This window comes from Rhinolophus sinicus, chromosome 13, assembly GCF_057876585.1.
Source record: "Rhinolophus sinicus isolate RSI-liver-muscle chromosome 13, RSI-T2T, whole genome shotgun sequence".
Lineage (NCBI taxonomy): Eukaryota > Metazoa > Chordata > Mammalia > Chiroptera > Rhinolophidae > Rhinolophus > Rhinolophus sinicus.
Window position 1 is genome coordinate 31,630,899 of NC_142513.1, and position 26,845 is coordinate 31,657,743.

General features: G+C 39.5%; 1 long non-coding RNA gene across 3 annotated transcripts in view; it reads left to right on the forward strand.

Annotated features, from left to right (window-relative positions):
- The window catches only part of LOC141568057 (uncharacterized), a 121,279-nt gene that overhangs the window by 88,692 nt on the left and 5,742 nt on the right, over positions 1 to 26,845 (forward strand). The window lies entirely within an intron of this gene.

Here is a 26,845-nt window from a genome sequence, read left to right on the forward strand (position 1 = left end):
AAAAAAAAAAAAAGAAAAAAGTAAAACTCATAGAAACAGAAAGTAGAAAAGTAGTTGGCAAGGGCTGGAGGGCGGGGGAAATAGGGAGAGGTTGGGAAAAGGGTACAAACTTTCAGCTATAAGATGAATAAGGTCTAAAGATCTAATGTAAAACATGGTGACTATAGTTGATTTATATACTTAAATAGTTCCAAACATAATTAAAAGCATTCCAATAGTTGAATTGAGTATCATTTTTAAAAAACCTAAATAAATTAACATTAAATTAAATTTAAAAATTCAGTTGCTTAATTGTTCTAGCTGCCTTTCAAGTGCTCAATAGCCATATGAGTATGTGGCTAGTGGCAACTGTATGCAACTTGTATGCTAGTAGAACTGTAGTGCAGTTCTAGAGCTTAAGAGAGGGATCTGGGCTGAACATTCCTCAGACTACAGATGGGGTTTGACACTAAGAGAACGAGTGAGATCACCCAGGAAGAATACGCATACATAGAAGAGATGCTGAGTGAGCTCCCTGAGCCTGCTCCTGTCTGTGCTAGGGCTGAGATTTCAGCCACTATTTATAATGGTTCATTGTCTTATTTTTGGGCATATGATCGAGATCCTAGGCCATGTTTGAAAATGGGGCCACTGAGATTGTCACTGAGATGTGAGTATCTACTCTGTACCTTTTGCTTGAGTACAAGAGTATATAGATGTTTGGTTAGCCCTCCTGTGTGCTGAGCCCATACGTTTGCTGAGTCCTTTTGATTCCTTGGAGATTGGGGTTAGCTCCTCACAATCCCCATCTCAAGGCCTGCAAAGGTCAATGCTGTCCTGAGATTCCTTCAGCTCCTCCACCTCCTGTAACCTACAGGGTGGGTGTGGTCTCTGTGTCACTTTAAGTTAGCTGGTCTGGAAACCTTGACCCTCCACTGCTTTATACAAAAACTTCCTTCATACCAGACATTGTTGGATTTGGACACCTCATAGAAGGTTGGGGACATTGAAAAAGTGGGCAGTGTTAATGACTTCTCTGGCTCCCCTCTGCACCCTAACCTCTTCTTTCTTTTGCGTTGCTCTCCTCCTCGTTCAGGGTCAAACGCACTCTCTGGTTTCCCCATAACAGTTCAGTAGCTTGAACTGGTTCTCGGTGTATTTTTATAAATCCTAAATGTCCTGTAAGATTTTTTCATCCAAACAAATACAATAGCCTCCTGAAGAAAAAACTTAGGTGAATGAAATGATCCCCCCTCATTACAACTGCTTTCTGAACTGTCTCTTTAATTCTTCATCTCATCTTGTGTGATGGCTCATCTTCATGTTCCCTGCATTGCCTGCGCACAGAAAGTGGTCAGTTTATATTTGTTTAATGACCACCCCTGTTTCCTACTTCCCATAAAACCTCTCTTTCAGAGGAGAGTTGAACTAATTGCTCCTTTACCCATTTTATCCAGGCCACAGACAAAACCACAGCTCATTTGGTGGCTGAAGTTTACTGAAAGCTTCCTTTCCTCTTGATGCAGTCAGTTTATTTAATCACATGTCAGGGTTGGCCTGAGGGTAACAATGGACAAGAGTTGTTGGAACAGTTACTGGTTATGGTTGTGGGATGAGGGCTTTGCCTTCAAGATTTAGCATACTGTGGCCCAGGAAATTAAACCTTTATGTCTGCAGACTTGCAGTGAGTGTGATCAAGATGGGGGTATTGGTTGGTTTTGAGGATCATGAAGAAACAAAAAATAATTTGGGTATTTTGGATACCTAATGGTGGCTGAGAAAGAGAATAAGAATTTGTGTAGCCTTAAAGGGTAAAAATCAGAGAAACCCATGGCCTTCGATGCATATCATATAGGCAAAGCAAGGTGGAAGCTTGAGTTGCCAATAAATTATTTTGTTTGTTCATTAATTTATTCAGCAGGCATTTTCTAGGCTAGTATTTATTGATTAACATATATCAGACACTATTCCAAGTACTTTACTTGCATTAACTCAGTTAATCTTCCCAATAAGCTACTAATCTGACACTATAAGAAGTTAACTTGCTCAAGCTTACATGGTTAGTAAATGGTCGAGTCATAATTTGAACCAGGATGTCTGATTCCAGAATCTTTGACTTTACTACTAGATAGGTGAACAGATTGAGTTTCTGCTCTCGTGGACTTTACATTCTAGTAGTTGAGACAGCCAATAAACACATAAGTAAACATTAAATAGGAAATATTATTTCAGATAGTGAAAAAATATATGATAGAATAATGAGGTTGACGAAGTGGGAGGGTCCATCCGGCTACTTTAGCTCCATGGCTAGGCATGGCTACTCAGAAAAGATGACACTTGTACAGGGGTGCAAGTGATAATGAGAAGCTAGACACATGAAGTTCTGGAAGGAAAGGGTTTTAGGCAGAAGGAATAGCTAAAACAAGTTCTTAAGGTGAGTCTAATAAAACTGTTAATGCCTTGACTAGATTCTCTTCCCTGGGCCAACGCACCCATTCCGTAGTTGCTGTGAGTGTTGGCTGCTCACAACTACAGTTGCTCTCAGCTGGAGGAGAATGGTTGACATTATGTTCTCCTTTGGAGGTGGATCACAGCCAATGGCTGATTGATAGTGTGATACAGGATACTGGCCCCTTTTCTCAAGTGGGGCCATGAGATCATCAGGCTGAGCCTATTCTCCAGTGGAGACCACATTTTCGCTTGGCTTTTTCCCTTTTCTTGTTCTGCTTCCCTCACTCTCTTTCAGTTTTGTCCTGAGATTTCCCCCTCAATAGACCACATGCACAAGAACCTCCATCACAGGCTCTGCTTCTAGGAAACCCAATCCAAGACAATGGAAGGACCGCAAGGGAGGCCAGGGTGGCTGAAGTATAGGGAGCAAGAGAGAGAGCGTGTTGGGGTGTGAGGGTACATATGGGACAAGGCAACAGCTGAAGGAAAATTATGCAGGCTAGGTGAAGGGCTTAGATTTCTTTCGAAGGACAATGGGAAGCCTTTGGAAGTTAATTTAAGTATTTCAATACTTTCTCCAATTGTGGTGTGGAGAATCAACTATGGGGGCAGATAAAGCAGAAAGCCTAGTTGACCAAAAATTATAATATTCCAGCCAAAAAATGATAGTGCCTTGAATTTTAAAAAAGGTAATAGTGGTGAAACAGGTGAGCAGGGGCTGGATTTGGGAACTATTCTAGAAGTAGGGTAAGGACTTTTTGTCAAATTAGACATGATAGAATTTAGAACTCGAGGTTTACTAGTTAGGCAAATGGCTAGGTGTGGTGGGAATTGTACTTGCTTGTCCTTAAGCCCTGGAAATTTCTCAAATGGGTTGTCTATTTTTAATCCCAGCTTCCTCATTGGTGGGTGAACCTGAAAGGTAATACAGTTTTGAATTAAAATGATACAAAATGGCAGTTAGGGGAATTTACTGGAATCATTTGATTGTGTTTCTTTCCATTAAGACTTCCCTCTAATTGTTCATACTTAAGGGTGTTTGCTCTTTCTTGCTCTTCCTATTTCTTTAACAGCTCTGGTATGGCTTTGATCAGATTCTCCTTTTAAACTGGGAGAAGGCAATTCCATAACACCCTGCTTTCTTCTGGGCAGGCCACCTTGTACCTGGCTTACTGCCACAGCAATGGCCTTGATTAAGCAAAGGCCAAGGAGCCACGCAGCACCAGGGAGGGCCGGACTCCATTCCCCCTTTACTCTCAACTCCAAACGGATGTGAGTGGGAAAGAAAGCATGGAGTGACTGTTTGTGTGAGAATGATTACCTTTCCCTTTGGAGAGCCTCCTGGAATATGGAATAGATTAGGATACTCGGAAGCTGTGAATGCTGCAGGTCATGCCCAGAGGGATCGTGACCATCCCAAGGGCCCAGGCCTCCCTGATTTCAGGGTGAGGCCTGGAATTAATGGGATGCCCTAGATGGGGAGTCGAGGCTCCTGGTGGAGGAAGGGAGCTTTCCTTAATTCTCCTTTGTTCACAAGAGACTTTTTTTCCCCCCTCTAGTGGGAGGTAGGACACACGCATAGCCCAAAATTTATTAATTCTTCTTAATTTTCCTTACTTGGGGGCAGAAATGTCAGCATCAGTGTCTTCCAGCAGACGATCACTCACAGAACTCCTTGGGATTTGGGGATGTCGTGATTGGGAAAGCAGATCCAGGCACTCATGCTAGAAATAAAAGTGAGTCTTGATCACAGAGAGATGCTTAACAGACCCACAAATAATTGGAAGGACAGAGTCCACATGGGCCTTTTAATTGATGGAAGTAAAGCATTTACAGTGTGAACAATAAGTGGAAAAGAGGTCACAGCTTTCCTTAATCCACTATGCCCAAACCAGACACCCCCATTACTTCCTGTTTCATGCACTGCCATTGTGCCTTGACTTGCAGCCAAAATAAGTACTGAATTTTCTATCTCTAGGTGTACAAGCCATGTTTGTCTAATTTTGGGTGATGTCTGCATCTGTTATCCGTGTCTTGCACAGTGTAAACTTTAGGAGGATCAAGAGGCAACATTTGGTGCCAAACACAGAAGTAGATGCAACTTTGCCGCTTTGGGTCAGGATCTGGCCTTGTCCGCTATCTCCTACTCTTCCCCCAGCCAGGTAAAATCATTTTTTGCTTTTACCTGAAGGCCTGTTGAGCCTCAGAGTGGCACCAGCTCCTGCCCCCAGCCAGAATCATATAAGAAGATTCCTGAAAGTTATGCAAAATTATGCATCTTCTCTTTTCATTCTGCCCCAATCCCATTTGGCAGAGTGGTTCTTTGTGTCACATCAATTTTGCTTAACCAGAGCTTGAGGAGTCAGTGGGCCACACTTAGAAGGATGTCAGGTAGGTGGCTGAGGTGTTTAGCAGGTGTTGGAGATGTGGTCTGGAATTTTGAAGTGAGTCAGAAGTGGGGCTATGCCTTTGGGAAACACATAGTAAAGATGGGAGCCAATGAAAATCCTCATGGGATAAAGATAGTGCAATGAGCAGAGAATAGGCCAAAGCTGGTACTTTTGGGAATAATCTACATTAAATGACAGACAAAGAGTATGGAAGAAAACCTAAACCAACCAACCAAACAAACAAACCAACCAAACAAACCCTGAAGGACACTTCAAATGAGCAGTAGGAAAAGCTGGATGGAAACAAACATCGCAAAAACCAAGGAAGACAAGGGTTCATCTTGAGAGGGGAGAATGCTGCATACACAAGCAGGATGGGCAGCAAACAGGCCTTTGATTTTGTTTGACCTTTGTGAAGACAGTTTCAAAAGACAGGAGAGAGGAGGAGTCAAGATGCACGAGACTAAGCAATGAGCCTTCCATTTATTTGGTGCCTTCTAATCTTCATGCTGGACAGCATTCAGACAGTATCTTCTTTTACTGAGGGTTAAGAGAGCTCAGGAAGCAGGAGACTAGGAGGGAGATTGGCAGAAAAAGGAAGGAGAGTAGATCAAGAAGGGGTGTTATTGGTGTTGGTATATTTATTTCCTTTTGGTTGAGAAGATTTGAGCGTGTGTTGAGGAACTGGACAAGCAGCTGGTGGGGAGGAAAAACAGAGACCATAGTCATGAGAGGGAGGTCCCATCATCATAGGAGGCAGGTGAAGGGGTTAACCTGTCTATGTGGCAGGGAAAGTTTCTTCCAAGATGGGCGGGAAGGAAGAAAGTTTGGGTGATGATCCAAAGAAAACTTAAGGAGTTGGGAGGAAACTTGTGGGAGTTCTCATCAGATGTTCTCAATTTTCCCAGGGAAGTAGGTGGAAAGGTCATCTTTGAGAGTGAAAGGGCAGGAGAGGAAACAGACCTGGAGGAGAATGAAGGAAGTAGGGAAAGCTGTGGTGGTGAATTTCATGACAGGGAGTTCTCTGTGGGTGATAAAAAGGGTTGCTGCCAGGCATGGAGCACAGCTACTAAGGTCCACCTTCTCTTTTCTCTGCCCCAACCCCCTTTGGATGTGATGCTGACAAGGCTAGGAGAGGCTTTACATCCTCAGAGATTTATTAAAAGAAGGGGAGATAGTAAAGGGAAAAAAATTCTGAATTGCTCATAAATAGCCAGGGAAGGCTTTACAGAGGAGCAGAAAGTTTAGAAGCGCTTGATCTGTGAACACAGAGAAAGTTTGTGGAATAATAAGGGATCAGATGGGCCTCTCCGGAAACATATCCCTAAGCTTTTTGGGAGAAGGGGGAGAAGAAATTATTACTCAGTGGATTACCCGAATTCCTCTTTTTACTTCATTGTATTACTGCCAGAGATTGATTTGTAATGCAGTTCAGCCACGTAACCACAGCTTACCTCTTATAAACGATGGACTGGGGATTTTTCAGGTTACATGTGTTTTTCAACCACTGGCATTATGACTGAGAGACTATTTTCATTGCAGTAGGTATATGTTTAATGCCATCCCCAAGCCAGGGATGAAAGTTATATTTGAAGTTTTACTTTTAAATACATTCTTAACCATGATCTTGACCTTCAATTTGTAGAGACTTCCTTATTTTTTTCCAGTTTTGATGGAGAATATCCCAGTCTGGAAATCCATCTGACATTAACTTCCTTCGATTACAAACCGAAAACAGTGATCTACGTACATATTTGAGTGTGGGTCTGTGCCTCTAAGTTTATCAACTTGAATCTACTGCTGAGAAGGCTCAAGGCAGATTATTTTAAAATAGCTAGTGATGTTTAGTTTGCTGATAACTGAGCTGAAACAATCAGGACTGGCTATATAATTTGCAGGTCCCAGAGCAAAATGAAAATGTGAGTTCTTTGTTCCAAAATTATTAACAGTTTCAAGATGGCAACAGCAGAGCTTTAAACCAAGTGTGGGGCCCTCCTAAGCATGGGTCCCTGTGAAACTGCCTGAGTCACATGCTCACAGTGCTGGTCCTGGAAATAATCCAAGGGCAGTAACACAAGTTGCAGAAACCTCACCAACTTTCTCCATCCCCTGCCTCTCACTACTAAGCTTTAGTTTTGGATACTTGTCCTAAACCCTGAGGCAGGTTTTAAAACCCTTTCTCTTTTAACCCTCTCTCCTTTTGGAAAACTGAAATCAGCCCAACACATCACTGTTATGATCTGCTTCCCTGTGACCACCCTGGGAGCCTGGGCAGGGAGGTGATAATGGGATGATGTGGTGGACAGAGCTGGGCATGGGTCAATGTGGGAGCCGTGTCCCAGTACAGGATCACATGTTGGCTCCTAAGTAATTTGTAATTCTTGCCCAGAAGTGACTTAATTGGCAGCCAAAGCAGGCGGTTCAAGCTAGGACAATCTTGCGGGGCTTGGGGTGGGGAGCCCATTTTGCCATTGGGCACAGGCTTCCAACTGGAAGAAGGTATGTGTCCAATTTGTGATGTTATTCACAGTAGAAATGTTTCTCCCTTCTCAGCTTTCTTATGGAGAGTATTCTAAGCCATAACTATGAAGTTTTGACTTCAATAATTAAGTCTGATAAATCTCATCTAACTTAAAAGGTTTGAGGGTGGGGGAGAATTCTCCATCCACGAAGGAACTTCTGTAGCTGCCGGGGAAACCTATCCAGGGGGTCCTGTCAGACGAGAATGAAGCGTCAGGGATTTGGGATTCAAGAAAGACCGTGGGTTAGAAACCCTGAAGCTTGTTAAAAATTAAATGCAAATAACTACGCAAGTTCAGAATAAGAAGTAGGTCAGAAGTCAAAGAGAAGGAGAATTGGTGGGGAGGGGCAGCCCAGTTCCTGGAGGGCTTAACAAAAAGGTGCTGGAAGGTTTAGGCAAACATCATCTGGGGGAGTGGTGGGATGTAGGAGGCCTGGACAAGAAAGACAGCCAAAGGGCCAGGCCATATAAAAACTTTGGTTACCAAGGCAACTTGTTCTACATGTTCTCTTGTTTCCTCTAAGGTATGTGAGGTCCAGTTGCCAAGCAGAGGTGACCGTTGGCTGAAGTGGGCATGATGAGAGGCAGAGCAAGAGGAAGTTCTGTAGAAAAGAGTGTAAAAACACATAAGTATGCACTTCTCTTGTTCTGAAGAGGAACTCTTTGCATTTTCTATTTTTGGTCTGATAAGTAAGCTCTTAAGGGCAAAGATCATTCATTCTATTTTTGTCCTTCTATAGCATATGACACCATTATCATGCCCTTTTTCCCTCACCCTTGTTTTATTATTGAGGCATAATTTGAATACAAGTAAAATTAACAGATTTGAAGACTAAGTTTGATGAATTTCTACTGCGTAACCACCACCTGGATAAAAATAGAGAACATTTCTGCGAGTATTCCTCCAGGAAGTTCACTTGGACCCCATTCCTACTCAATACCCAGTCAACAGGGGGAGTCACTGTTCTGACCTTTACCCCTATGCAGTAGTTTTAACTTTCCTTGAACTTCATATAAATGAAATCAAAGAATATGTTGTGGGGACAGAGCCAGGAGTGCAGTTTCCAGACTCTCGCCCTCACGTGGAAAGGGGCTCACTCGGGTAGTAAATGGCCATCACCTGTGATTGGATGGCCATCAGCTGTGGCTAGTTGGCCATCAGCTGTAACCAGTGAGCCATTGGCCACTAATATAACTGCCATGAATGCACTAGCAGCAAATGGGGGCTAGCAAGACGATGGTGGCTGAGCTAGCAAGAGCGGGTTGCAGTTAACACAGCGGATTGCAGTTAACAAGTGAGGTAGGTTGGCAGAGAGAAGTGGACAGCAGGTTGCAGATAGTGTGGCTCCTGCTTCCTGTGTCTCCAACCCAGCCGCCAACGAGAATATAGTGGTATGACTCCCCTATCTGTGGCTCCGTGGGTGTTCCTTTTTGGCCTCACCATATCCTGCGTTCTTATGTGGGGAGTGGGACCAGAGACCCCGCATGACACTGTGCATGACAATGTCCTCTTTTGTGTTTGGTTTATTCTGCTCACCATTGTATGTGAAGATTCTTCTGTGTTGTTGGGGGTAGCAGTAGTTCATTCTTTTGCATTGCTGAGTATGACATGGCTTGTATGACAGACAATACCATGATTTGTTTATCCATTCTCCTATATTTGGGCATTTGGGTTGTTCTCATTTTGGGGATATATGAATAAAGCCACTATGAACTTTCTTTTTTTGTGGACATATGCCCTCATGTCTCTGGGTGCCCTCCTTTTTGAAGTGCTTTTCTTCATTTTGCATCCAGGATATGGCTTTCTCTTTACCCTTATCCTATTTCACTGACTTATCTTTCTTGATGTCCTCTGCTGTTTTCTCCTTACTTCTTCAATTTCTAAATGTTGGACTCTCCTACCTCCCCAGTTCACATCTTGGCCTTCTCCATCTAGACTCATATTCTGGGTTATTGCCTTCTTTTTCATGGCTTTTAAACACCACCCACGTTCTTATGACGACCAAGTTTATATCTCTACCCTAGATCTGTCACTTAAGCTCCAAATTGATATATTCAAATGTCTTTCAATATTCAACCTTGGATATTTAATAGGCATCTCACATTTTATAGCACAGAAACTGGCTTCCTAATCTGACCCTCATAACCTGTTTTACCCTCGGCCTTCCCCATCTCAGCTGTGGCCACTGCATTCTTCCAGGTGCCCAATTTAGAAACTTGGAGCAATCATTGCCTCCTCTCTTTTTCTCCCATCTCACATTCAATTCACAAGAATCTTGAATCCATTCATTTCACCAGAATCTTGAATCCAATCATTTTACCACATCCATTTCCGTCTCCTAAGACGTACATCTTCCTTTAGACTTTGTCCCCCTATAGAAACCAGAATAATCTCTTAAAAGCAGAAGCCAAATCAGGCCTCTTATTTGCTCAGAATCCTCCAATCTCATCTTACTCATAGTCAAAGTCAAATCCTTTACTATGGCTTATGAGGCCCTCCATGAATTCCTGCCTGTCTCCTACAAACTCCTAGTCTTTCCCTCTTGCCCCCTGTTCCAGCCACATTGGTTTCTTTGCCATTCTGTGATCAAGCCAAGAGCATTTCCACCTTGGGAACTTACACTTGCTGTTTGCTTTCCCTGGAATGGTGTTCCCCAGGTGCCTGCTCAGCTTTCTCCATTCCCTCCTGCAGGTGTCTACTAAATATTTCGTTAGGAGAATTCCTCTGAGTATCTTTAAAGCAGTAACTCTTCCTCACCTCCTGCGCTATGGAAGGATGTGCCATATGTTAACTTGTTTATTTGTTTATATCCTGTCTCTTACAGAGAGTTCCTTAGAAAGAGTTACCCTTTCTCTGTAAAAACAAGCAATTTAACGAAACATATGTTTCTCTCAAATTAGGTTATAATCTCAAGTAGTTTACATTTATTTTTATCCTCCGCTATGCTCAGCCCAGTGTTGTTAATGCTGTTTGATAAGTAGAATTTGGTTGAAGCATAGAAAAAATGAATAGCTTAATCAAATCAGCTGTGGAGAAGTGGTGGTTACTAAAGGGACTGTGGTTTTTACCAGTTACACATCATATAATCCTGAGCAAGTGGGTTGCTGGCCCTTTCTGAGTCTCAGTTTCCACATCCGTAAAGTGAGGGTCATAATTCTTTTATATTTGCCTCAAAGGTGAATTCAGTATGAATCAAATATTTAAAACAGGCTAACTGGCATTTGAGGTTATAGGTATCTTTTTGGAGAGTACTAACTTGGATGTTACATAAAAGCATATATAAACTATAAGATGCAGAATAAAGTATGATATTAAAGTATTAAGGTATTGAGGAATTGTAATCCTGGACCTATCTGTGGATGTCTCTATTTATATATGAGTTTCTCTTCAGTCATTCCAACAGTGTATGTCTGAGTGCAGTGTGGTTATTACATGAAGTCTCCACTCTACTGGAACCTTCTGTTACATGCCTCTGGTCTTCACAAAGCGATCATTAACTTCCAGGTGGCCTCCTATTCTGACTCCGGCAATGGGCCAATTCCTTGATTCTATCTCACAATGTAACTTCCAAAGTAAATGTCTATTAAGCCTTTGTGTAAACATTCCAGGCCTGTAGCAAAATCAACTGAACATAAATCACCCAACGAAAGGGCTGCAGGAGAATGTGTAAGTTTGAAAAATGAAATAATACAGTTCAGTTTCATTGTGGATCTCTGGCCTCAGTTACCTCTACTAAGACTTTCTCTGGTCTACATCAAAGTTCATCCACAAAGGTGGTGTTTTTTAGTTCTTCCAGTGAATCCTACCCAAATACAGAGAAAATAAGCCCTTCTGTATAAAAAGACAGAAAGATGCCTATTTTCAAGTGGGCTTAACCAGCCTTCTAAATAAAAACCAGATTCTACCATCTCCTCATCATTAATTGTATTTTGTTCACATTTAGAGGATTTGGCTGGAAATCAGGGTTGTTGTGATAAGTTTGGTTGTTTTCCTTTGGTGTTACTTCCTTCTTTATTTGGAAATGCGTGGTGTATGAAAGCTCTTGTTTTTATAAATTGATTTTGGAATTGTATTTCCTTGGAAAGAAGGGTAATAAGATGAAATAAAAGCCCTGCCTGGAGGAAAGAAGGGGAGTGAAGGGCAGGTATTTGACAAAAGTTAAGGAACTTGGTTTGATTCTTGCCTTGAGGGGCTCAGGTGTGCATTACGTCTTTCACAGGTAAGCTTGTCAACTTGGCAATAGTGGCTCCAAACTTTACTTTTTCCAAAAATATGACCCAGGAAGCAGATGTGTGAAGCTACTTCTATGCGGAGAAGTCAGGCTACTTGAAGATAAACATTTTCAAATAGTTTATCACATTTTCAGAGTAGAGCATTTCAGCTCAGAGAACGTTTTCTTTTGCATATGAGTACACCTACGAGGCTCTAAAGCAATGTCATGATTTATTAAAAATACTTTATTTTACAAACTAAAATATATTGTCAACCTTACTCTTTTTGGTGTTGGCAAATAAATTCCCCAACTGCCTCCTCCCTCAGAGGGACAATTTTGAGATATGTTACGTAAAGTCATTTAGAGGGTCTGCAGTGGGATTGTGTCCAGTTGTCCACAGTGGTAACTTGTTCATAAACACACCCTCAACAGCTTCCTTTCCTCTCATTTCTCTACTGGTCCTTCACCTCTCATATAAGTTACTTGTACCCAAATATTTGTCTCAGGGTCTGCTTCTGAGGGAACTCAAAGATAATACATGACCTCCTTACTTAAGGAATTGCTTAAGCCAGGCATGGAGTCTGCCTAGCCTTTATTTCCTCAGCTCTAATATTTTAATGATGATGATGATAATAATAATAATAATAATAATAATAATAATAATAATAATTTAGCACTCACTATGTACCAGATATAGTCCAAATGCCATATATATATATATATATATATATATATATATATATATATATATATACCCAAAAAATGTATACAAGTCGACACTTAGACACTTAGGTCAACGTTGCTCAAGCAGTGGTTCACCGTAATCAGAAGTGTCTGGACACTGATGGTAACCATTTTGAGCACCTCTTGTAATCGCAGAAGTCAAATGTGACTTGTATTCATCTTTCGTTATTGGTGTATATTGAGTATTAAAATTTTAATAGTTTTTCCTTTCTTAAAATGTGTATACATTTTTTTGGCACCATATATCTATATTCTACATATATATATATATATATGTATATTATATATATGTAGTTAAATACACGCACACACAAACACACATATAAGTTTAACTCTACGAGGTGTATAGATGACTGTCCACATTTTGCAGATACAAAAGTGGAGGCACGGGGAGGGGCAAGTAATTTGCTCAGTGTCACAAAGCCTGTAAGTTTTCAAGCTGGAACTCAAGCTCAGGCATCTGCAACCAGCATTCCTAATTACTAAGCCATCCTGTGTACTCCTTGAGAATCAAATAAAATAATAAAAATGGTGACGAGAGAAAAGAAGTTCTATATAATCGAGAGAGATGATTATAACTAAAACCTTCCTAACCCCATCCTTCTAAGCCTCCTCTGTGTTGAGAGGACTTTTAGCAAAAGTAGACACTGGCTCCATGTTCACTCCAGTCACTGAAAGCTGCTAACAAATGAGTGGAACTCAGTCTAAAAGGATATCAGATTCCATGTCCTAATTACTGTTTGTTTTTTAGAGTTATTGTGAAAAAGTCTATTGTCAAGATTAGGGCGGAGTCATTGCAATGGATCGTAAGAGGCACTGGAGCAGCTGATACACTGAGGTGTCATTAAGAATAACATCACTACCGAAGGATAATCTTGTTGCAGACAAGATTGCTTTGGGCGTGTGTTTCAGTGTAGGTGCCAAAAATGCTAAGACTTGGAGAAAGGAGAGGAGAAAGTAGAGCTACTTCCTCTTGCTGCTTGGAAGGGAGACAGAAAAACAGCAGGAAATGCTCGTATCTTCTCTTGGGATCATTCAGGGACCTCCCACCTGAACAGGATGGTGGAACTTTGTATTGGTAAGAATCACTTGCTAGAAGATGAAAAGCCTTACAGTGGAACATGAGTCCCTGCTCTTCACAGCTCCTGAGGAGATTCTGGCTGCAATGTGGTGGGAGATGGTGTACAGAAGGTGTGGGGACAGGTGTGGCTCCAGCTACATGGCTGACAGCTTCCCTGTTAGGGAAGCTCCAGCATGAGAAGTTGAGAGTCAGAACCCTGAACAAAGAAGAAGCAAAGAATCATTCTGCTTTTCTTGACTGTCTTCAACTAGACTGTTTTGTGAGGTGCATAAATGTGGTCATGACTTGACAGGCAAAATAGAAAAGATGTGATTTATATGGGGCCAGAGAAAAATGGCCCATGTATTCCAAAGGCATAGGGGTGGGAAAAGAAATTCAGAATCCTGAACTCTCATCGGCCCCCAAAGTGTGAGTTGTGGGTATAGTCGACGATGGCCTTGACCTCAGTTGACTTGGTGCTTTAGTGAACTGTCTCAGCGTTTGGCACACTGCCACCCTTCCAAGGCAGATGGGGGAATAAACACCATTAGTACGTTGATAAGTGTTTGTTTTCCTTTGGCATTAAGGCTAAGAAAAATAAAGTGGGGAGGGTATCAGGCCTTGGAGTAAGCCCTTAAAAGGTTCCCCCTTTTGATTCTTTTATGATTGTCTATTTATAATGGCAACAATCACAACAGAGAGAAAAAGACTTCAATCACCCTTGGGACACATTTTGTCAAAATTACATTTAAGTACTTTTTATATATGAGCGAGAAGCATTATCTTTTATTATGTCTTTAAACCAGTGAGGGGAAGTTGTGTGTATAAAACAAGGTGTTGCTGTGGCCTGTTGTCTTTTTTTGAATCCCTGGAAAGGATCACCAAGAAGGATGCTTCAGATAACTCTGTCTGCCAGGTAGTTTGCACAAAGGAAAGAGGCCTTTCTAAAATCCATTAAAGATGATTCATTACTATTGGTCACACACACATTGTGTTTTATTACTTAAATGCATAAATCATACATTGACAAGTAATTGTATGTGCCACACTATTTTAAGCCCTGGGAGGACTAAAGAGTTACAAGATGTGATTATTATTCCCAAGGAAAGTGCAGTTTAATTAGAGGAGACAAGACTACCACATGTGCAATAGTTACAGACTACACAAAAGCATGATTAAGTAATGAATTGTGAATTACAGGCTACAACTGCTGTGATTCTCTGGGTTGTGACGCAAGTGGTGTCACAGAAGCAGCAAAGCTTGAGACAAGTTTTGAAGGACCGGTACAATCTGAATGTATCGAAGAGGAGTGGAGAAGTCATTCTGGATTAGGAGAACGGCATACACAAAAGCACAGAGGTGACAATGCATATATATGTCTGTGACACCTAAAACAGCAGCCTGCTAGATCAGAAGGTTTGGGCAAACAAAGAGTGAGCGAGAAGATGAACGAGAGCAGTGCCTTATTTGTTCTGAAATCATGCGTTCACCTTCGTCAGCTCTATTATAAAACTACATTAGACCACTCTGTTTTGTCCATTTGCTTATTGTCATTTTTTAAAGGAGTAATTTGTGTACATAGCACTGTTCTAGGTGACATGATTTATCTTTATTTGGGTTTCCCCAGAGGCAGACTCTAATAAAAGGGTCCAGGGCAAGTAGTCTATTGGGAAATGATCCTAGGAAATTCTAGTAGCAGGGTAGGAAAGCAAGACAGGGAGGTATAGGAAGGCAGTAGGCATGCATTACCAAGATATTTACCAGTGTGGATAACTGATACTTAATCCTACTAGAGAGCAATGGCACTCAGTGTATGCTTCAGTGTGGTCCTGCTTAAAGGGTGAGGGAGTTGCGATATTTATCTACCACTTCCTTCAGTCATTGGTTGAGAGCTGATTTTGAAGGCATTAGTTCCCTAATACTTTTGTTCCAGAAAAAATGTCCACAAGCAAAAGTTGCAGGTGTTTTCAGTAGGCAATCTTAGTCCTAATATATGCATCAGTGTTTTCAGACGGGAACTTAGACACCCTGTGTCTTAGTCAGTTCGGGCTGCTAGAATAAAATACCACAAACTAGGTGGCTTATAAATCTCAGAAATTTAGTTCTCACAGTTATGGAGGCTGGAAGTCCTAGATCAGGGTGCCAGCGTGCTCAGGTACTGGTGACTGCCCTCTTCCTGGATGCCAGAGCTATCTTTAGTCCCTTTTATAAAGACACTAAAGACATCATGAGGGATCCAACTTCATGACCTAATTATACCCCAAAGGCCCCACCTCCAAATACCATTATATTAAGATAAGGATTTCAACATATAAGTTTTTTTGTTGTTGGGGGATCATGAACATTCAGTCTAATGCACTGTGTTTCCGATCCTCTAATGAAGGACAAGTCACCCTGGGACACTGAGGAAAAAATCCTTGGCTAGCTGTTGTTTACCTCTTCCTGTTTCTTTTCATGTTTATTGTGGTCTGCTCCAATGCAGAGCAAACATCAGAAGACAAATTGTACAGATCAAGATGTGAATGGAAGCATGAAGAAGAGGTTTAGTTATAATAGGACTCCACCTGGGCTGGTTTCCTTTTAGTCCAAAGGATTTTCCAACACAGCTGTGAGGGAGATTAATAAATATGATAATGGCTCAAATCCAAAGGAGCCAGAGTAGTGATTCTGGATTGGACCCTGGGTTTTCAGTGGAGAATATATTTTAGTGAACTGAGCTCATGTTCCATTTTCATGAGAAAACCAAGATGGCCTTACTTAAAATCTGCAAACAAAATATCCACCCATCATATGCACACGTCCCTTTCCGTGCCCTCAATGACATGTAGCATTTCCACAGAGTAGTTAAGAAATACAAATTTAATCAGAGGTTTAACTTAGTAATTTATTTTTTTCTCCATCTACAGCACTGCTCTATGCCAGTTGGGTTATGATCCAGTGGGAGAAAGATCAATTAAAGAGAAACCACAGTAGAGAAAGCATTTAAGAACAACATTCTTTCTTCCTTCCTAAATTTTAATTTTTAAAATTTGCTTTGGGTTTTGTTCAGTTAACAAAGAGAATAAAAGAAATAAAGAAAACCAAACAACAGTTTGCTTTTCCATGCCTTTGTGGAATCCTGGAATTGGAAGAAATCTTGAAAGGCCATTTTGATAGTTTTGATTTTCCATCAATAGTTTTTGAGTTGAGTTAAAACTGTATTGCGTATGAGGAACAGACAGAAGACATACAGAGAAACTCAAATTCCCTCAATAACCTGGTATTTATCCATCTATCCATCCATCTATCCATCCATCCATCCATCCATCCATCCATCCATCCATCCATCCATCTATCCATCCATCGTGTTACCATTAGGAAATTATTTTATGTCAAGTGCTGGCAGTGCCAATTCTTTTTTTCAGGAAATAAAGAGAAAAAAAAAAATCTCTGTATTGCAAACATTAGTAAGAGTTAGATTATATCATTTTTCTCTGATCAGGGTCCTTTCTGGGTGACTCAGACTTGCTTTTTTCCCTGGATAATTTCCATTTCCCCCTTTTAATCTAGTTTTACTACATGTAAGATCATAGATTTGAAAATAAAATTTTGACTTGGATGAACAATTTAGGCACTCATTATGAATGATAAGAAAAACAAAAAATCACTTAAAAATGGGAACACATGTTCATAGAAAAGCGAATATGATAAGGAAGCCAATTTTCCTTTATTAATCTATAAATTTTATGTAATCCAAATAATAAAGTTTTTTTGAAAAAGGCAGAATGATTCTAAAGTTTATGTAGAAATATAATCAATAATAATAACATTCTGAAAAAAAAAAGGTAATGAGGGTGACTAGCCTATCTTATACAAACTCATTAATTAAGACAGCATACTACTTACATATGAATATGCAGACATCATTGGAACAATACAAAGTCCCAAAACAGTCCCAAATACACATAGGAATTTAATATAAGATGAAGTTTGGATCTAAAATCAGTGAAAAAAGATTATTCAATGAATTAGGTGAGGGCAACTAAATAGTACATCACATCTTACAGTATAATAAGTTTCAGGTGAATACAATATTTAAATGTTAAAAACAGTAATCATAAAAATATGAGAAAATGCAAAAATTGTCTTTATAGAGGGGGAAAGTCTACTAACGACAGAAAACTCATAAGACATAAAACAGATGATTGATTAAAAGTAAAGAATATATACTTGGTAAAAACCACCAGCATCAAAGTCAAAAGATAAACAAAAAACTGGGAAAAATATTACAATTTTGTCAAAATATTAATTATTCTGTTCTATAAAAAAGGCATGCAAACCTATAAGAAAAAGACTATCAAATAAATGATGGACAAGAATAGAATAGTCAGTTTATACAAAAGGAAGTTCATAAGAAAAGATGATTCATTTTGCTTATTAAAAAGGAAATGCAAAATAAAGTAAGATACAGTCCCACCTGTCAAGATTTGGCAAGATTTAAAATTTTGGTGCTTCCCAGTATTGCCAATGGTGTGGGCACATACAGAATTTCATATACAGCTAGTGGGAAGTAAATGGCAAATGTCTGCACGCTGTGGCCTGAGTCAAATCCAACTTAATGTCCGTTTTTGTACTGCTAAGAAGAGTTTTTACATTTATTTTTTTTTAAAAGATTTTTATTAAAACATAGCTAACATGCAATATTATATTGGTTTCAGGTGTACACCATCGTTATTCAGCATTTATATACCTAAAGAAGTGATCACCATAAGTCCAGCAACCATCTGACATGGTACCACACATATCACAATATTATTGACTATATTCCCTGTGCTGTACATTACATCCCCATGACTTGTTTGTTTTATACCTGGAAAATTAAACCTCTTATTCTCTTTTACCTTCCCCCCCCCTTTTAAAGGTTTTCAATTACAGTTGACATTCAATATTTTATATTAATTTTAGGTGTACAGTATAGTCGTTAGACATTTGTTTAAGAAGTGATCCCCCTGACTAGTCTAGTATCCACGTAGCACTATGCATAGTTATTACCATATTATTGTCTGTATTCCCTATACTTTACATACCCAAGACTATTTTGTAACTACCAATTTGTACTTCTTAATGCCTTCACCTTTTCCACCCTGCCCCCCAAACCTTCTCCCATCTATCACCCTGATAAATCTAGTACCTATCTGACACCATACATAGTTGTTACAATATTGACTGTTTTCCTTATGCTGTACCATATATCCCCACGACTACTCAGTAACAAACAATTTGTACTTCTTAATCCCTTCCCCTTTTTCAGCCACCCCCATCCCCCCTCTCATCTGGCAACCATCAAAATTTTCTCTGTATGTATGAGTTTGTTTCTGTTTTCTTTGTTTATTTTGTTCTTTAGAGTCCACATATAATCGAAATCACATTGCATGTCTTTCTCTGTATGACATACTCCACTCAACACAATATCTTCCATGTCTATTCATGTTGCCACAGATAGCAAGAACCCATTCCCTTCCCTGGCCAAGCAATATTGTATATATGTATCACCCCCTGTTTATCCATTCATCCATTGATGATCACCCAGGCTGCCTCCACAATTTGGTCATTGTACACACCACTGCAATGAACATATGCACACACACGTCCCCTCCAAGTATCCTTTTGGGTTTCTTCAGATAAATATCCTGAAGTGGGATTACCAAGTTCTTCTTTGTCTCTTGTTGCAGCCTTTGTTTTAAAGTCTATTTTGTCTGGTATAAGTATTGCAACTCTAGCTTTGTTTGTTTGTTGTTTGTATTGTCGTGAAATAGAAAAATTTTCTATCCTTTTATTGTTAGTCTGTGTATGTGTTTCAATCTGAAGTGTGTTTCTTGTGGGCAGCATATGTAAGGGTCTTGTTTTCTCATCCAGTCAGCCACCGTATCTTTTGATTGCAGCACTTAATCCATTTATATTTAAAGTAATTGCTGACGGAGATGTAGTTATTGCCATTTTATTATTCATATTTTTTATCTTTTCTTCTTCTTCTTCTTCTTCAAGAAGTCCCTTTAACATTTCTTGTAATGTTGGCTTGGTGGTGATGGAACCTCTTTAGGTTTTTCTTGTCTGGAAAGTTCTTTATTTGTCCTTCAATTGTAAATGATAGCTTTGCTGGGTAGAGTAATCTTGGTTGTAGGTCCTTACTTTTCATCACTTTGAATATTTTGTGCTAATCTCTTCTGGACTGCAAAGTTTCTGTTGAGAAATCAGCTGATAGTCTTTTGGGAACTCCATTGTAGGTAACTAACTGATTTTTTCTTGCTGCTTTTAAGATTCTTTGTCTTGAAGCTTTGGCATTTTAATTATGATGTGTCTTGGTGTAGACCTGTTTGGGTTTATATTATTTGGGACTCTCTATTCTTCCTGGGCTTGCATGTCTAGCTCCTTCACCAAGTTAAGGAAGTTTTTCATCACTATTTCTTCAACTAGGTTTTCAATTACTTGCTCTCTGTCTTCTCCTTCTGGTATCTTTATGATGTGAATATTGATATGCTTGATATTGTTCCTGAGGCTCTGTAAACTGTCCTTATATTTTTGCTCTCTCTCTCTCTCTCTCTCTCTCTGTTCGGTGTTTTCTGCTACCTTAACTTCTAAATCACTGATTCAATTCTCTGCTTCATCTAATTTACTGTTGATTCCTTTTAATGCATTCATTTCAGTTATTGTATTCTTCATTTCTGACTGGCTCTTTTTTGTGTGTTATCTATCTCCATTTTTATGTTTCTTTTTTTTTTTTTTTTTTGGAGGGGGAGTTCTCACTGAGATTGATCAGCCTTATCACCAGTGTTTTGAGCTCTGAGTCTCCATTTTGTTTAGTTCCTTATCTGGAGCTTTGTTCTGTTCTTTCATTTGGGACATGTTTCTTTGTCTCAGTTTTGGCTGCCTCCCTGGGTTTGTTTCTATGTATTAGGTAGGGCTGCCATGTCTCTTGGTCTTAGCAGAGTGGTCTTGGGAAGCTATGCACCAATGCCAGTGCCTAGCCTACCCTTCAAAGCAATTTTGGAACTCTTTTCTGGAATGGCCATCAGAGCTGTCGTCGTATTACACTTGATGTCCTGAATATCATCAAAATGTCTTCCTTTCAATATTTCCTTTATTTTGGGGTAAAGAAAGAAGTCACTGGGGTCCAGATCAGGTGAGTAGGGAGGGTGTTCCAATACAGTTATTTGTTTACTGGCTAAAAACTCCCTCACAGACAGTGCCATGTGAGTTGGTACATTGTCGTGATGCAAGAGCCATGAATTGTTGGTGAAAAGTTCAGGTTATCTAACTTTTTCACGCAGCCTTTTCAGCACTTCAAAATAGTAAACTTGGTTAACTGTTTGTCCAGTTGGTACAAATTCATAATGAATGATCCCTCTGATATCAAAAAAAGGTTAGCAACATCATTGCAACAAGTTCGCAAATGTAAATGTCAGACCTTGTATAGTTTGTAAAGCTGACTGTATTTACTTTTACTTCTTCTATAGAAAAAAATTGCTGATCCCTGCCCTCCAACTTGGAAATATCTATCAAAATTTTAAGTCCCCTTTGACATAGTGAATAGATGAGTAGGAATTTATTGTGCAGACAAACCTGTGTAAATGTGAAATAAAATATGTCCAGAATATCCATTACAGTGTTGGTTGGCAAAAGATTAGCAATTGATTAAATATTTATCAATAAAGGACTGGCTATATAATTAAAATACATTCACACAATGAAATATTATACAATTAAAAATAATATATATGCCCAAATGGAATAGTTTATGAAATATATTAAGAGTAAGAAGCAATATAGAATGGTAGATAAAAATATGGATACTGCCATTTGTGTAAAAATGGGGAAAATAATGTATGTACATATATACACATTTGTATATGTCTACACACATTTTGTCACATACATAAAAATTATCTCTAAAGATTGCACAAGAAACATTGGTTGTCAAAGCAGAGAGTAACTAGGTTATTAGGACCCACGGCTGGGAGGTCAATTTTCATGAGCTTTCTTACTTAATTTTAATAATTTTAGAATTTTTCACCATGTTTTACCGTGATTGTGTTATGTATTCAAAAAATGTTTTGTAAAATTGTCTTCCCTTATCCCATCTAATTATTCTCTGTCTCATTACTGGTAATATTTCTGCATGCCACATATCTCCATCTCAAATTATTTTTCCTCTGTTTACTTCTCTAGTGTCTTTCCTGGACTATAGGCATTTTGAGATTAGTGACTGTGTCTGTGTTGCTGGCTGTCCCAGTACTAGTACCTGGAGCCATTTAGGATGAAGCACCCAACACCACAAAGTTGAGCAGTGCGGCACTGTTGGGATAAATGACATGTAATATGGGGTCCCTAAAAAATGAACCCTCATTGAGCACATGCATGGTTCTTAGACAATGGGAGTCATAATTCCATAGTCTTTGAGCCCTCCAATAAATCTGATCTTCTACCACTACCATTATCACAATTGAAGACCAAGGATGCATTGGGACAAAATCAGCATTCAGCAAAATAAATAACCAAAGACCTTTCCATTTCCTGTGGGTGCTCCTGGTGCAGCATAGTTTATAATAGCAAAAAATCAGAAATAATACAAGTGTCCATCAACAGGTTCATGGTTGGGAAAATATTGGAATAGCACGCAGATATTATGAGGAAGAAAAATGATAATTATAAATTAACTTGAAAAAATGATCAAGAGGTATTAAATGAAGAAAACAGATTGCAAAATAACATGTGTGATATGATTCTATTTTTGAAAAAGCTATGCATATGCATGAGAAAAATTAAAAGCAATGGTGGACATATTCTGTGTTGTTGGCAGAGGTTCTTTCTGGAGGCCTGTGAGAAAAGCATATTTCACCTTTTATGTTGCATATTTATGTAATATTTGAATGTTCATAAATTTCTTGTGCAACTAGAAAGAATAAGTGAATCTACATTTTTATATAGCTCTCTGTGTTAATATCTGAGTTCCTGTCATGGGAATCTTATCATTGGGAATACATGTAATTTACCTACAGAGCTCGTGAAGGGGTAAATGACAGGAAACTAAGATCTGGAATCTGGAAAGGAAGTTCTGACTCTTGGAAACTAAAAGAGTATATTCATTTGAAGTTGGTTCTCCAAGAGAAACTGTAGAGTTCTGGACATGGGGATAGGAGGGAAGAGGATGGTTGTCAGAATATGGAGGCCCTGGTGTTAAATTTCAATCATGTGAATTTTTATAATGTTGAAGCAATAATCCAAGGACTAAAGTGGCTCCAGTATAGGGTTGTGGAGCCATATTCATATACCACCCCCTATAAACACCTGCTGTCTTTGTTATTATGTCCTGCTCTTGTTTTCTTAATTTTTCCCAATGCAGCTGAGACAACAAGACAGGGTGGTCCAGGACTGGGAGTGGAGACACCTGGATTCTAGTCCTTCCTCTCCTCTGGACTTGCCCTGGAACTTTGGGTTGTCCACAACCCTTCTCACTTCCTCAGTTTCCCATCCCCAGCAAGAGACTGCTCCTGGTTGACCAGGTTTTCATGGTCTCAGATGAGGATGTAGATATCATGAAATTTGGATTTTTCTTAGACAAATGGTTTCTATAAAAGTGTGTGTGTGTGTGTGTGTGTGTCTATTTAATCTCAAGTTCTTTGTTTTCTGGCATCCTATCCAGAACTTTCTAATTTATTCTCCCTTTGTATTTTTATTCTGATGGTCATCATGCAGAGAATGTATAAACCATCTGGTTCAAATCCATCAGTTTCCAAATGAAACCCCGAGAAGACTGAATGACATGGTCTTCTCAAACTTTAAGGTACCTAGGAATTACATAGGGATCTTGTTAAAATGCAAATACTGCTTTAATAGGTGAGGGGTGGGCCTGAGATTCTGCATTGCTACAAATATCCCAGGAGACTCCAATGTTTGTTTCACAGCCCTCACTTGGGAGACTAGGGGTGTCGGATAGAGAGCTTCTCAGAAGCAAAGCCTGAATGAACTTGGCCCAATTTCCCTCATTTATTGTCTAGTGCTCTCTGTTACAGAGGGCACTAGAGGGCCTGATTATTAATTCAGTTATTTCAAGACCTAAAACTATTACCTACATAAGAAGGTTTTGTGTCAGAATCACTTGGGTGAACTTTTAAAATTTGGGATGTCTAGGCCTCTCTCCATGAATTTCCTTTTGGTTAATACAGGTTGATGTCTGGGAATTAGTATTTTAATAAGATACCCTGATTATTTCAGCTTGTTCAGCTCATGATCAACTTTTGGAAACCACTGTCTAAGTTATTTAGGAATATTAAACTGTATCTGGCATTATCTAAGTTTTAAACTTTATTTTAAATTGTTATTTTGTTAGTGCGTATTGATTCCCTGTGCATCTCTTATCTCTTCCTTAATCACTGAGAAGATCAACGTACTGAAGAAAAATCATGTCCATTTATGACTACCAACCCTCAATACAAAAATACACACATCCACGCATGCACACCTCAAAGATATCCTGAGCCCGGGGGTAAGCTGTTAGGGAAGATATACTTTAGATTTCAAAGACTCTTAGAAAACCTTTTCTAGAAATGCATTTACTACCACCTCATTTCCTTTGTATATTTGGATTAACAAGACCTAAATATCATCTTAAAGTGAAGAAACATAGGCTTTTTCCAAAAACTTACATCCCAAAGAGTTTTGAATGTTTACTCATGTTAATGTCTGGCAGATTTTCTCCTTTTTGTCCTTTTTGTTGACTCTTGTAACAAACACACAACTGTGGGATTTTCTCTCTCACCATCAGTGTTCCCTTTGCAATCTGATTGGGGAAATCATTCAAAAGCAGCCATCTGCTGGAGGAGCCATATTAGCCTAGGGAGGTTGCCATCAGTCTGGGGAGAGATGCCTATGTTTTGGTTTTACTCTCAATCCTTTACGGCTTCATACTATTTTTCCCCCATAGTACCACAACATGGATTGACTAATCTATGTTCTCACAAGCACAATTCAGAGGCATGCCTTTCCCAAGGTTCTCAGAAAGAGCTGTACTTTGTTCTAGCACCTGACCTCCAGTGAAGATAGACTCATATTTTATCAGCAATTAATTGTAATCACTGCTGCTTTATGACCTGACAAAGACCTTCCTCTCTATGGTTCAGTCATTATTTCCTGCTCTTTGGTGGGGCTCAGTGATCACCTTCCCTTCCCACTGTTCACAGAGGTGCTAGCCCAGATGAATTTTCCAGGCTGCAACTGGGTGAGGCAGTTGCTGAATCATGTGAGTTAAGTTTTGACATTTAATAAGACATGAGTTATCTTTGAACAATGTATTCCTGCCTCTAGCCTACTGCGGGCAACTAAGAACATGCTTTGCCTGCATAATGACATCTCAGTAATGGAAAGGATGATTATTCAGAAGCATTGGCATCTAGGGGAAAATTTGGAAAGTGTCAGGCCTTGGCCTGTTGTCACTTTTATTCTACCTCATCGAGGGCCCATAATATGCCAGATGATGGGTGGATGATGACCTGGAAAATATAAGATGGGGCACCAGGGTGATAGGTGATGGTCTCATTCTCTTTCGCTAACAATGGACTATCCTTTATGTCTGTCATATGAAATGATTTGGTGGCACTGAAAGTACAAATAAAAATGTTCAAAATCAGATGAAATAAGTTTGGATGGTTAAGTCACCTCCAACAACTCTTTTAAGAAAATGGAACTGTCAACATGCTTGAGAAACAAATTTATTGTTCTGGCAAGAAATAGAAGAAATAGTCCTAAATTCCCAGTATTCTCAGAGTCTACTGGAGCATTGTATATACTGTTCTCCACAATTCTTATTTATATTTCATGCATATTCACCTTGTCTCCCAAGTACACTCTGTATTTCCCAAAGGCAAAGAGCAGGTCTTTATGTTTTGGTTATTTTCCCTATTGTTTACACACAGCATGGAACTGTTCCCAGCCCACAATAGAAACTGAATAAATCCTTGCTGTTGTTAATAATAGCTACATTTAGGGGCCTTGACTATGAGCCAGTTATTAATCTGGGTGCTTTACATAATAGACCATTTTATTCTCACCACAAACCCTGAAATGGGGGCTATTAGGTGATGGGGAGATATTATGTCTCTTGAGACTGGAGGAGGGATGTTAAAACTTGCATAATTGCAAGGGCCAAAGAAAGAATCTGAACTCCAATTTTGGGGGGCCCTTTATACTCTACAATTTTATGGATTACTCCAATGTTAATAAGCATTATTTTGGGTCTAGAATGTTTCTTATTAAAGTAAAGCAGACCCTGACCATCTGGGTCTAGCCTCAGACCTTTCTTGACTCAGTAGCTAGATGATGTTATATTGAGAAACATGTAAGTGGAGGCCAGCTGTGGGCAAAGAGTAGGTATAGTCTGTGATGCTCTTGAATTTTTTGTGTGGGTTTGATCATTCCTTCTGGATTTTGGAATTAGTGTGAGCCCATGTATTCATTTTTGGATTAGCCAGGATAAAACCCAATAGCTGACCAAAACCCTGCTGTGCTCACCTTTCTCAAAAACAGCCCAGCTATAAGTTGAGAGAAAGAAGTGTTGCAAGAGGGGCCCAGGAAATGAGGGTCAGCTTACCTTGTGAGGTGGGAATCAGTCACTGCTTGACTGTATTTCATTTTAGTGTTGACAAAGATAAAGGGACCACATCATAGAGACATCGGCTGGAAAATTCCTGTAATTTACTGATTGTATTAGAACTGCCTGCGGCCTAATATTCCTTTTCAGCACAGCACTCTTGGTAGCTTCCACTAACCAATTGGAGTTGGCATATGGAATAAAAACTATCTGTAATCCCTCACTTAGAGGTTTCTCTCTCTCTCTGATGTGTCTTTCTTTTCTATTTGCAAAACAAAACACCAGGGAAAGGTGTGCTTTTATTTTGGTTGAGGCCACTGGGCTTTCCTTGGGGATGATAGTTGTTCGGCTGGTCTCTTACCAAACTGAGCTGGTAACCCGGGAGCAGAAAGCTTCCTGTCTGGTTACTTCTTCTTTCAACCAGTAAGTAATACAGTGGGTAAGGAGAGGGGAGATAGATTTGGCTTTCTCCTGCTGTTATTTAGAATGAAAATGCGAAGACTCTTGGTGGGATTAGATGGTACTTTGTCTTACTTGGGTAAACTGAAAATTCTATACACCATCTTAAAACCCAGAGGTACAAATCCTGAGCTTTTGTGTAAGTGAAACAAAGGGACCTCAAATGTCTTCACAAGTAGGATAGATATGTGAGAAAGACATATTTTTAAGGGAAAACATACAACTTAAATGATCTGTAATATTCTAGGATATTTGTGGTAGAATGATCGCACAAAAGTGTCCAGTTTTTTTTTTTTTTATCACTTTCTATGTTCTTATTATTGACATTGTGATCTTACAGCTCATCCCATGAAGAGGTGGATTCTGCCTCCCCTCCGCTTGAATCTTGGTCAGGCTTGTGACTTG